Source organism: Delphinus delphis, chromosome 13 (assembly GCF_949987515.2).
Source record: "Delphinus delphis chromosome 13, mDelDel1.2, whole genome shotgun sequence".
Lineage (NCBI taxonomy): Eukaryota > Metazoa > Chordata > Mammalia > Artiodactyla > Delphinidae > Delphinus > Delphinus delphis.
In genome coordinates, this window is record NC_082695.1 from 80,729,890 (window position 1) to 80,743,195 (window position 13,306).

A 13,306-nucleotide genomic window follows, 5' to 3' on the forward strand; every position below is an offset into this window, starting at 1 on the left:
ATTTGCAAATATTTTCTCTCATACTCTGGGTTGTTTTTTTTCTTTTTCTACATAGTGTTCTTTCATGAACACAAAATTTTAAATTCTGATTAAGTTCAATTTATCTATTTTTTGTTGTTGCTGTGCTTGGTGTCACATTAAAGAAGCCACTGACAAAATCCATGGTAATGAAGATTTGACCTTATGCTTATTTCTAAGAGTTTTATAGTTTTAACTCTTAAATTTAGGTTTTTGATACATTAAAAAAATTTTTTGTATAGCAGGTTCTTATTAGTTATCGAGCTTATGCATATTAGTGTATATATGTCAATCCTAATCTCCTAATTCATCACACCATCACCACCACCCCCTGCCCTCATTTTCCCCCCTTTGTGTCCATACGTTTGTTCTCTACATCTGTGTCTCTATTTCTGCCTTGCAAACCAGTTCATCTGTACCATTTTTCTATATTCCACATATATGCATTAATATACGATATTTGTTTTTCTCTTTCTGACTTAGTTCACTCTGTATGACAGTCTCTAGATCCATCCATGTCTCAACAAATGACCCAATTTCATTCCTTTTTATGGCTGAGTAATATTCCATTGGATATATGTAACACATCTTCTTTATCCATTCATGTGTCGATGGGCATTTAGGTTGCTTCAATGACCTGGCTATTGTAAATAGTGCTGCAGTGAACATTGGGGTCCATGTGTCTTTCCGAATTACAGTTTTCTCTGGGAATATGTCCAGTAGTGGGATTGCTGGATCATATGGTAATTTATTTAGTTTTGTAAGGAACCTCCATACTGTTCTCCATAGTGGCTGTATCAATTTACATTCCCACCAACAGTGCAAGAGTGTTCCCTTTTCTCCACACCCTCTCCAGCATTGGTTGTTTGTAGATTTTCTGATGAAGCCCATTCTAACTGTTGTGAGGTGATACCTCATCGTAGTTTTGATTTGCATTTCTCTAATAATTAGTGATGTTGAGCAGCTTTTCCTGTGCTTTTTGGCCATCTGTATGTTTTCTTTGGAGAAAAATCTATTTAGGTCTTCTGCCCATTTTTGGATTAGGTTGTTTGTTTTTTTAATTTTTGAGCTGCATGAGTTGTTTACATAGTTTGGAGATTAGTCCTTTGTCCGTTGATTCGTTTGAAAATATTTTCTCCCATTCTGAGGGGTGTCTTTTCGTCTTGTTTATGGTTTCCTTTGCTGTGCAAAAGCTTTTAAGGTTCATTAGGTCCCATTCATTTATTTTTATTTTTATTTCCATTACTCTAGGAGGTGGATCAAAAAATATCTTGCTGTAATTTATGTCAAAGAGTGTGCTTCCTATATTTTCCTCTAAGAGTTTTATAGTGTCTCGTCTTAAATTTAGGTCTCTAATCCATTTTGAGTTTATTTTTGTGTATGGTGTTAGAGAATGTTCTAATTTCATTCTTTTACATGTAGCTGTCCAGTTTTCCAAGCACCACTTATTAAAGAGACTGTCTTTTCTCCATTGTATATCCTTGTCTCCTTTGTCATAGATTAGTTGACCATAGGTGTGTGCGTTTATCTCTGGGCTTTCTGTCTTTTTCCACTGATCTATGTTTCTGTTTTTGTGCCAGTACCATATTGTCTTGATTACTGTAGCTTTATAGTATAGTCTGAAGTCAGGTAGTCTGATTCCTCCAGCTCCGTTTTTTTCCCTCAAGACTGCTTTGGCTCTTTGGGGTCTTTTGTGTCTCCATGCAAATTTTAAGATTTTTTGTTCTAGTTCCATAAAAAATGCCATTGGTAATCTGATAGAGATTGCACTGAATCTGTAGATTGCTTTGGGTAGTATAGTCATTTTCACAATATTGATTCTTCTAATCCAAGAACATGGTATATCTCTCCATCTGTTGGTATCATCTTTAATTTCTTTCATCAGTGTCTTATAGTTTTCTGCATACAGGTCTTTTGTCTCCCTAGGTAGGTTTATTCCTAGGTATTTTATTCTTTTTGTTGCAGTGGTAAATAGGAGTGTTTCCTTAATTTCTCTTTCAGATTTTTCATCATTAATGTATAGGAATGCAAGAGATTTCTGTGCATTAATTTTGAATCGTGCAACTTTACCAAATTCATTTATTAGCTCTAGTAGTTTCCTCGTGGCATCTTTAGCATTCTCTATGTATAGTATCATGTTATTTGCAAACAGTGACAGTTTTACTTCTTCTTTAACAATTTGTATTCCTTTTATTTGTTTTTCTTCTCTGATTGCTGTGGCTAGGACTTTCGAAACTATGTTGAATAATAGTGAACACCATTGAGAATGATGTTTGCTGTGGGTTTGTCGTATATGGCCTTTATTATGTTGAGGTAGGTTCCCTCTATGCCCACTTTCTGGAGAGTATTTTTTTTTATCATAAATGGGTGTTGAAATTTGTCAAAAGTTTTTTCTGCATCTATTGAGATGATCATATGGTTTTTATTCTTCAATTTGTTAATATGGTGTATCACATTGATTGATTTGCATATATTGAAGAATCCTTTCATCCCTGGGATAAATCCCACTTGATCATGGTGTATGATCCTTTTAACGTGTTGTTGGATTCTGTTTGCTAGTATTTTGTTGAGGATTTTGCATCTGTATTCATCAGTGATATTGGTCTGTAATTTTCTTTTTTTGTAGTATATTTGCCTGGTTTTGGTATCAGGGTGATGGTGGCCTCATAGAATGAGTTTGGGAGTGTTCCTTCCTCTGCAGTTTTTTGGAAGAGTTTGAGAAGGATGGGTGATAGCTCTTCTCTAGATGTTTGGTAGAAGTCACCTGTGAAGCCATCTGGTCCTCGACTTTTGTTTGTTGGAAGATTTTTAATCACAATTTCAGTTTCATTACTTGTGATTGGTCTGTTCATATTTTCTACTTCTTTCTGGTTCAGTCTTGGAAGGTTGTACCTTTCTAAGAATGTGTCCATTTCTTCCAGGTTGTCCATTTTATTGGCATAGAGTTGCTTGTAGTAGTCTCTTAGGATGCTTTGTATTTCTGGAGTGTCTGTTGTAACTTCTCCTTTCTCATTTCTAATTTTATTGATTTGAGTAATCTCCCTCTTTTTCTTGATGAGTGTGGCTAATGGTTTATCAATTTTGTTCTTTTTCTCAAAGAACCAGCTTTTAGTTTTATTGATCTTTGCTATTGTTTTCTTTGTTTCTATTTCATTTATTTCTGCTCTGATCTTTATGATTTCTTTCCTTCTGCTAATTTTTGGTTTTGTTCTTCTTGCTCTAGTTCCTTTAGGTGTAAGGTTAGATTGTTTATTTGAGATTTTTCTTGTTTCTTGAGGTAGGCTTGTATAGCTATAAACTTCCTGCTTAGAACTGCTTTGCTACATCCCATAGGTTTTGGATTGTCGTGTTTTCATTGTCATTTGTCTCTAGGTATTTTTTGATTTCCTCAGTGATCTCTTGGTTATTTAGTAACGTAGTGTTTAGCCTTCATGTGTTTTGTGTTTTTTACGTTTTTCCCCCCTGTAATTGATTTCTAATCTCATAGCATAGTTGTCAGAAAAATGCTTGATATGATTTTAGTTTTCTTAAATTTACCAAGGCTTAGTTTGTGATGCAACATGTGATGTATCCTGGAGAATGTTCCGTGTGCACTTGAGAAGAAATTGTAATCTGCTATTTTCGGGTGGAATGTGCTATGAATATCAATTAAGTCTATCTGGTCTTTTGTGTCATTTAAAGCTTGTGTTTTCTTATTAATTTTCTGTCTGAATGATCTGTCCATTGGTGTAAGTGAGGTGTTAAATTTCCCCACTATTATTGTGTTACTGTCGATTTCCTCTTTTATTGCTGTTAGCATTTGCCTTATGTATTGTGGTGCTCCCATGTTGGGTGCATATATATTTATAATTGTTATATCTTCTTCTTGGATTGATCCCTTTATCATTAGGTAGTGTCCTTTCTTGTCTCTTGTAACATTCTTTATTTTAAAGTCTATTTTGTCTGATATGAGAACTGCTACTCCAGCTTTCTTTTGATTTCCTTTTGCATGAAGTATCTTTTTCCATCCCCTCACTTTCAGTCTGTATGTGTCCCTAGGTCTGAAGTGGGTCTCTTGTAGACAGCATATATATGGGTCTTGTTTCTGTACCCATTCAGTGAGCCTGTGTCTGTGGTTGAAGCATTTAATCCATTCACATTTAAGGCAACTATCGATATGTATGTTCCTATTACCATTTTCTTAATTGTTTTGGGTTTGTTTTTGTAGATCCTTTCCTTCTTTTGTGTTTCCCACTTAGAGAAGTTCCTTTTGCATTTGTTGTAGAGCTGGTTTGGTGGTGGTGAATTCTCTTAGCTTTTGCTTGTCTGTAAAGCTTTTGATTTCTCCACTGAATCTGAATGAGATCCTTGCCAGGTAGATTAATCTTGGTTGTAGGTTCTTCCCTTTCATCACTTTAAATATATTGTCCACTCCCTTCTGGCTTGCAGAGTTCCTGCTGAGAAATCAGCTGTTAACCTTATGGGAGTTCCCTTGTATGCTATTTGTCGTTTTTCCCTCATTGCTCTTAATAATTTTTCTTTGTCTTTAATTCTTTTCAGTTTGATTACTATGTGTCTTGGTGTGTTTCTCCTCGGTTTTATTCTGCCTGGGATTCTCTGCACTTCCTGGAATTTGATGGCTATTTCCTTTCCCTGTTAGGGAAGTTTTTGACTGTAATCTCTTCAGATATTTTCTTCGGTCCTCTCTCTCTCTCTTCTCCTTCTGGGACCCCTATAATTCGAATGTTGTCCCACAGGTCTGTTAGGCTGTCTTCATTTCTTTTCATTCTTCTTTCTTTATTCTGTTCCTCTGCAGTGAATTCCACCATTCTGTCTTCCAGGTCACTTATCCGTTCTTCTGCCTCAGTTATTCTGCTATTGATTCTGTATAGTGTATTTTTCATTTCAGTTATTGTACTGTTCATCTCTGCTTGGTTGTTCTTTAATTCTTCTAGGTGTTTTTTTCTTTAATTCTTCTAGGTCTTTGTTAAACATTTCTTGCATCTTCTCGATCTTTGCCTCCGTTCTTTTTCCAAGGTCCTGGATCATCTTCACTATCATTGTTCTGAATTCTTTTTCTGTAAGGTTGCCTATCTCCCCTTCATTTAATTGTTTTTCTGGGGTTTTATCTTTTTCCTTCATCTGGTATATAGTCCTCTGTGTTTTCATTTTGTCTATCTTTCTGTGAATGTGGTTTTCATTCCACAGGCTGCAGGATTATAGGTCTTCTTGCTTCTGCTGTCTTCCCTTGGGTGAATGAAGCCATCTAAGAGGCTTGTGCAAGCTTCCTGCAGGGAGGGCCTGGTGATGGGTAGAGCTGGGTGTTGCTCTGGTAGGTAGAGCTCAGTAAAACTTTAATCCGCTTGTCTGCTGATGGGTGGGGCTGAGTTCCCTTCCTGTTGGTTGTTTGACCTGAGGCGACCCAGCAGTGGAGGATGCAGGCTCTTTGGTGGAGCTAATGGCAGACTCTGGGAGGGCTCACGCCAAGGAGTACTTCCAAGAACTTCTGTTGCCAATGTCCTTGTCCCCGCGGTGAGCCACAGCCACCCCCCCACCTCTGCAGGAAACCCTCCAACACTAGCAGGTCAGTCTGGTCCAGTCTCCTATGGGGTCACTGCTCCTTCCCCTGGGTCCCGAAGCGCACACTACCTTGTGTGTGCCCTCCAAGAGTGGAGTCTCTGTTTCCCCCAGTCCTGTCGAAGTCCTGCAATCAAATCCCGCTAGCCTTCAAAGTCTGATTCTCTGGGAATTCCTCCTCCTGTTGCCAGACCCCCAGGTTGGGAAGCCTGAGATGGGGCTCAGAACCTTCACTCCAGTGGGTGGAGTCCTATGGTATAACTGTTCTCCAGTTTGTGAGTCACCCACCCAGCTCTTATGGGATTTGATTTTATTTGATTACGCCCCTCCTACCGTCTCATTGCAGCTTCTCCTTTGTCTTTGTATGTGGGGTGTGTTTTTTGGTGAGTTCCAGTGTTTTCCTATTGATGATTGTTCAGCGGTTAGTTGGGATTCTGGTGCTCTCACAAGAGGGAGTGAGTGCACGTCCTTCTACTCCGCCATCTTGAACCGATCTCCTTTGATAATTTTGGTTTTTTTTAAATATGTTTGGTATGAGATAAAGGTACAGTTTCATTTCTTTGCATGTGGATACCCAGTCGTCCCAGTCCTATTGGTTGAACAGATTACCCTTTTTCCATGTAATGATCTTACCACTCTTGATGAAAATCATTGGCCATAGATGTATAGCTTTATTTCTGGACTCTCAGTTCTATTTCATTGGTCTATATGTTTATCTTTATAACAGCACCACACTGTTTTGATAAGGATAGCTTTGCAGTGAATTTTAAAATTGAGAAGTGTAAGTCTCCCAACTTTGTTTTTCTTTTTAAGATTATTTGGCTGTTTGGATACCTTGTAATTACATACGAATTTTAGGATTGTACTTTCCACTTCTGCAGAAAAAAAGTCTGTTGTGATTTTGATAGTAACTGCTTTAAATCTTTAGATCACTTTGAGAAGCATTGCCACTTAACAATATTAAGTCTTCTCATTTTTGAGCATGAGATATCTTTCCATTTATTTATATATTTTTTTAATATCCGTCATCAGTGTTTCACAGTTTTTAGCTTACTATACTTGCACCTTCTTGTTTAAATTTATTATTAGATATTTTATTCTTTTGGATGCTATTGTAAGTGGAATTGTTTTCTTAATATCCTTTCAGGTTGTTTGTTGCTATTGTATAGAAAAACAAGTGATCTTTGTGTTGATCTTGTAACCTGAAACTTTTCAGAATTTGTTTATGTGCTCTAACAGTTTTAATATGAGTTCTTTAGGATTTTCTGCATATGAGGACATTTCAACTGTGAATAGATATAGTTTATATACAATTTTGATACTTTTGAATTTATTTTTCTTGCCTAATTACTCTGGCTAGGACTTCCAGTACAATATTGAATAGAAGTGGTGAAAGTGGGCATCCTTTCTCATTATATTAGAGAAATAGTAGAGATAAAACTTTCAGTATTTTTAAATTGAGTTTTATGTGAGGTATGTGTTTTTCATATATGCTTTCTTATTATGTTGAGGACAGTCCTTTCTATTCCTATTTTACTGAGTATTTCCATCATAAAAGGCTGCTGGATTTTGCAAATTGCTTTTCTGGCATCTATTAACTTGATCATATGTGTTTTTTCCCTTCCTTCTATTATAATGATGTATTACATTGATTGATTTCTGTATGTTGAAATACCCTTTTATTCCTAGGATATATCCCACTTGCTCATGGTGTAAAATGCTTTTAATATGCATTAAATTCTATTTTTTAGAATTTTGTTGAGGAATTTTTTGCTCACATTTATAAGGGACATTGTTGTGTATTTTACTGTGCTGTCGTTGTCTGGCTTTGTCATTAGGGTAATGCTGGCTTCCTTGAATCAGTTGGGAAGTGTTACCTCTTCTATTTTTGGAAGAGTTTGAGAAGTGTTGGTATTAATTCTTCTTTCAATGTTTTTTAGAATTCACCAATGAAGCCATCTTCTGGTCCTGGGCTTTACTCTGTTGGGATGTTTTTGATTATTCATTTTTCTTTACTTATTAAAGGTCTGTGATACTTTCTGTTGCTTCCTGAGTCAGTTTTGGCAGTTTGTGAATTTATAGGAATCTGTCCATTTCATTTAGGTTATCTAATTTATTGGTGTATAATTTTTCATAGTGTTTTCTTACAGTCCTTTTTTAAATTTGTGTAAGGTTGGTAGAAATGTCCCCACTTTTATTTCTTTTCCATTACTATGATTCTTCTCTCTCTCTCTCTCTCATTAATCTAACTAAAGGTTTGTCAGTTATGTTGACCTTTTAAAGAACAAACTTTGGTTTTGTTCATGCTCTGTATGGTTTTTTATTCTCTATACTGTTTATCGCTGATCTAATCTTTCTTATTTTCTTTCTGCTAGCTTTAGGTTTAGTTTTCTTTTCTTTATATATGTCCTTAAGGAGTAAAGTTAGTTTACTGACTGGAGCCCCAAAGATCTCCTACTCTGTTTCAGTGAACTTTCTCCTGGTTAATTATTTGTTTGGTTACTGTAAACCTTTGCCTATCTTCCAGTTTCAATAGGTGGATTCTGACAGTTGTAACAAGTTTTCAGTGTTTTTTGAACTCCAGAGTTGCCTACTCTGCCATTTTTGCTGATGTTATTAGGGTCAGAAAAATTTTGTATTCACTTGGAATGGACAGCCTTGTCACAGATCTCTGTTAACTCTTCTAATCTCTGTCATAATATGTTCTGAAGTGACCTGGACCACTGTCAGAAAAATGACTTTATGCTAATCACGCCAGATGAGGGATAAGTAGCTAGTTCATTGATGGTCTTGCTAAGACACCTGCCCTACCAAGAGTGGAGGAAGAAACCATACCACATCAGTAAGAGTTTCAGATTAGTATATCTTGTACCTCCCACCATGTTAAAGGAAGCACAAATTATCTGTTGGTCATCTGTAGTAATTAACTAACAGTATCATGAATGGTACGTGACAAGATGTCTTCATTACTTATCCGATCATGGGAGTCATGGATAATAGTCTTATTCAGGCTTATTACTATCTTCTGATCTCTGTAAAAAGAAATATCCCTTAATTATGTAATAAATATTTTCGACAAAAACATATTTAAGTTCTCAAGAAATTAAGAGAAGAATGAGTGGGTGGACAAAAAATTTGGACGTGTAATTTTTCTTTGCTGAAGTCAAGATTCTTTATCTGTAAAATAATGACTTTATTATATTAGTTGTTTTCCAAAGTGCTCCTTAGAGTCTGGGGAGTCTGTGGATGACCTCCAAAGACCATTGTCGGAGGAAATTAGATATGAGGAGAGTTTCCAAGTGGGCAGTTATCCAAGCCTTTCTCCAAGCATTAATGGGAGAAGTTCCACTTTTGACATATAAGACTTCTGTGTAATATATACTGTATTTTTTCTTCTTAAAAGAAAGGGTGCCACTATGTTAAAAACTTTTTGAAAGCCAATGTGAAAAATAATTTCTTAGGTTAATTCTAATGATAAACTGTCAAAATATTAAAATATAATTGTTATTTTTTTAAATTACCTACAATGTCATCTGAGTTTGGCCTGTATAATGATTTGTGGAATAAATAGAAGACAAAAGTGTTGGGTATGGGCATTTTAAAAGTTTTTATAACAACACTTATTGCCAAGCCTTGTAAATTATTTCAGGTAAAGTGATAATATACATTAATTTTACTTTTTGACATCTAAGACATATTATAAATAGAATAGTCCTTGAGGTATTTTTGAGGGTTTCTAAAAATCAACAGATAAAAGAGACTGTAAATACACAAACTTCCTTTATTATAGTTCTCTTTTATTAATTTTCTATTGTTTAACTAGAACGGTAAATTTTCACCAGTCTGAACCACTAACAATGCATTTCCTGCCTGAAGAAACAATTATAGTCCTGTTCTTATACTATCCTACCAAATACGTTATCATCATTGAATTCTCTTGGAAAGATGTTTAATAATGTTTATAGGCCCAATTTTAATATATTTTTCATTTTGAACTTCCAGGATTTGGATGAAACTATACATTTTCATTTGGCTCATCACCAAATTGTTTCTATTTTTATTGATTTGGGACATTTTAACATTCATGAAAAAAATGAACATATACATCTCTATGTCATTATTGTATAGGAATATACTAAAATAAAATCACCTTTCAAAAATATCAAAAAAATATGAACCTTGATTCCTTATTTGTTTTCTCCCATAGTTTTTCAAAGTTAGTAGAAGTTATGCCTGGGTAATGGAGATATGTATTGAAAATATTTGTGCCTTTTTTAAATTATCTAATGGTACTATATAGTTCATTTTTACTTAAGTTAAAACAATGTTTTTGTTTATCTTTTGCTTTTGTGTTAGAGTTTGATATTCTCAGTCATGCTCGATCTTTATCAGAGGCGTATTGCCCTCTCACAGTTCAGAGATGCCACTGTAATGCTCCAACTTACAATAGCTGGAAATAAAGATTTGAATTCTTTAATATTGATTCACCAGAATTAAATAAAATTCTGAGGGACATTTATTCCTTTTAAGTGCTTAGAATAAAAAGAATATCATTCACTTTTTTCATGTTTGCTGTATAATTGAATCTATATGATGATGATGATGATGTTACTATTATTTTTATACCTACTGTTTAATTGAGTGCATGCTATATGCCAGACTCTGGATTCTGTTCTGCAGGTTCAAAAGAATCCTTACAACAGTGTGTTGCAGGTGAGGTGTCTGGTGCCAGTGGAGGTTGGTGTAGTGGGTACATTTGTTTACCCAGCTGATCTGGCCCCTGAAAGGACCCCCTGATGAGGGCTTTGTGAGCCTGTTTCCAGGAGGATTTTCCACTGTGGTGTGTGGGTGGAGAGCAGGAAAGCAAGCTCTAGATACCACAGTCATTTTTTTTTGTCTTTTATTTTTAAGTGGATTGCTTCAGTGTATTTCACTACCAGTGGGGTCTCTTTTCTTTATTCTTAAGGGTTTTGGATTTACATGAAGCTTTGTTGCACTTAGTTACACTTCCTCGCTGAATGTTGAGTTGTGCTCTTTCAAGAAAAAATGATAATTGGTATTATCAATTTAGATGTATCAATGAGAAGCTTTTTAGTTTTTGAATATGTGGTCATTCTGGAGTTGAAGTTACCAAGAAAAATTAATCATGATACTGTAAGACTGAATTAGAAGTGGCTTCCCTGCATTAGAAATGGGTTCTGTAATATTTTTTTTACATTTTTTATGCATTTGATACCCTGACATACACAGACTGTGTGAGCGAGTCTGAAAGGTTTGAGTAGAGTGGTAGTGTGTGTGTGTGTGTGTGTGTGTGTGTGTGTGTGCGTGTGCATGTGTGTGTCTGTATGTACGTGTGTGTCTCTGTGTGTGCGTGTCTGTGGGGGGGATACATATGTGTTGTGTCTGTGGGGTGTGTGTGTGTGTGGGGTGTGTGTGTGTGTATGGGGTGTGTGCACGTGTGTCTGTGTGTGTGCGTGTTTGTCTCTGTGTGTCTGTGTGTGTCTGTGTGTGCATCTGTGTCTGTGTGGAGGGGGTGTGCGTGTGTGTCTGTGTGTGTGCATGTGTGTCTGTGTATCTGTGTGTGGCGGGTGTGCATGTTTGTGTGTGTATGTGTTTCTGTGTGTGTCTGAGTGTGTGTCTGCGTGTGTGTCTGAGTGTGTGTGTGTCTGTGTGTGAGAGAGAGGGAGAGGGAGAAGAAGAGAGGCTAAGGTGCTTAATGTTTTGGTAAAATAAGCTTTTGAGAGTATCTAGTCTGATTTCCTGGGTGTATATGTGGGGAAGATAAGGCGTGGAATGATAGAGTCACCTTATGTACCACTGACAGCAGATTATTAGGAAAGCCAAGCCATGTCTTAGTCTCACCTTCCCACCACTCCATCACTCTAAACAATAAATCTCCACTGATAGAAATTTTGCGCCTCAGAGGACATTTGGCAATGTCTGGAAACATTTTTGGTTGTCACAGCTTGGGTGTTCTGCTGATAACTAGTGGGTAGAAGCCAGGGATGCTGCTGAACACCCTACAATGCACAAGACAGCCCCACATAGAGTTGTTTGGTCCAAATGTCAACAGTGCTGAGTCTGAGAAATCCTTTCAAAATGTGAAGTACATCACATCGTGATTAACCAAGGAAAGAAGGCTTAACCATTAACCTCTGCTATGAATTTGATCAAAATCCAATGACTAAATATTTAATTCTAATTATGTAAAGTATATCTGATTACTTAAAAAGAAAGTTTTTGCCTCTGGGCCATTGTCTCATTAGTAGGTGTTCCTAAGGACTGTTCAAAGTCTCACAAAGATAAACTTATTATAATTTCACAGAGTCTCACTAAGACAGGTTCATCATATGCTTATTATAAGCCCGAGTAACATATCTAATTGTTTTCAGCAGGCCTAAGCGTTGGGGGCCAGAGCAAGCTTACAACCATGAAGCTACCGCATAGAGACACAGCAAAATAAGTCCGTCAAACTGGGCTGTGATTACACCTGCTTCATGTTAATATTTAGAATATAAAACTTTGCTTTAAAATATTTTGTAGACCTTGTACTTAAGTGAACATACTACTTTTAAAAATAATTAATACTAACGATAGCTTCAATTTATTTAATGTTGGGTCTGTTTTAAGCAGTTTATAGCCATTATCTCTAAACCCTCAGCATGTGTCTGTTGGTTATAACATTCGCTTTATAAATGAAGGGACTGATGGGCTCTGAGATGTGACTCTGAGGTCTGCCTGAGATCAGGGCCTCTTCTTTTTAAAATATGTTCTACAGTATGTTTAAAATATGAATCAGATTTATTTTTCTTACAGGTTTTTTTCTTAACTTTTCCCTCAACTGACATAATATAAATCAAGTTGGCTTTGTAGTACAACTTAGACATTTTCACAGAAAATATGCATTGTTCCTGTAAAGAAATTCTGGACATTGTGAAACAATAATTCCTATTTCTAAAATGGTGAGAGAAAAGTGATATTTTCTCTAACACTGCAGTAAGACTCACACATTGACATTCAGATTTATGTGGCTGGTATATGTGGGTAGGCACAAGTCAGTTTAATAAAAGATGTGGCTTCCCAGCTGGTCTCTTGATTGATGAAGGATATATTTGTAAAATCACAGTGTACTCCGTGATTTTGTACATACATGTTTCTAATCTGTGATTTCAAATCACCTAGTGCGTTTCAATCGAAACCAAAATTGGCTTCCTTGCAAAAATTTTTCAGTTACTGAGACAATTATATGTTGCTTTAGAATAACCTACAAATATTGTTAATGCCATTGAAATTGTAGCAATTAAAAGTTAACAGCTGAATTCACATAGTTACTGAGGTCCACAGAAAAATCTTTTCCATTTATCTTGCTTTGTCTATATTTCTATTTTTCTTACTTTGTCAGTGAGAGGCATATACGTGTAATGTTTGGCACTATTCTTTCAACTTATAAAAGTAGGAAAGAAACCAACATTAGAAGAAATTTTAAAAATCACCAAACACTTATTCAATGTTTTAAAGTATATCTTTCTAATTTATTTTCTCTACAAGTCTCCCAATCTTGAAATACTCTCATTCTTTTTGTTTTCTTCATTGCTTTCATAGAACATCCATATATTTATTCATTTATCCATTTATACCTTCATTCATTTATTCATTAATTTATTTGCCTATTTGCAGAAGATTTGAAGACAAATACAACATTATCTCCTTAAGAAACTGACAGTTCTCTGAG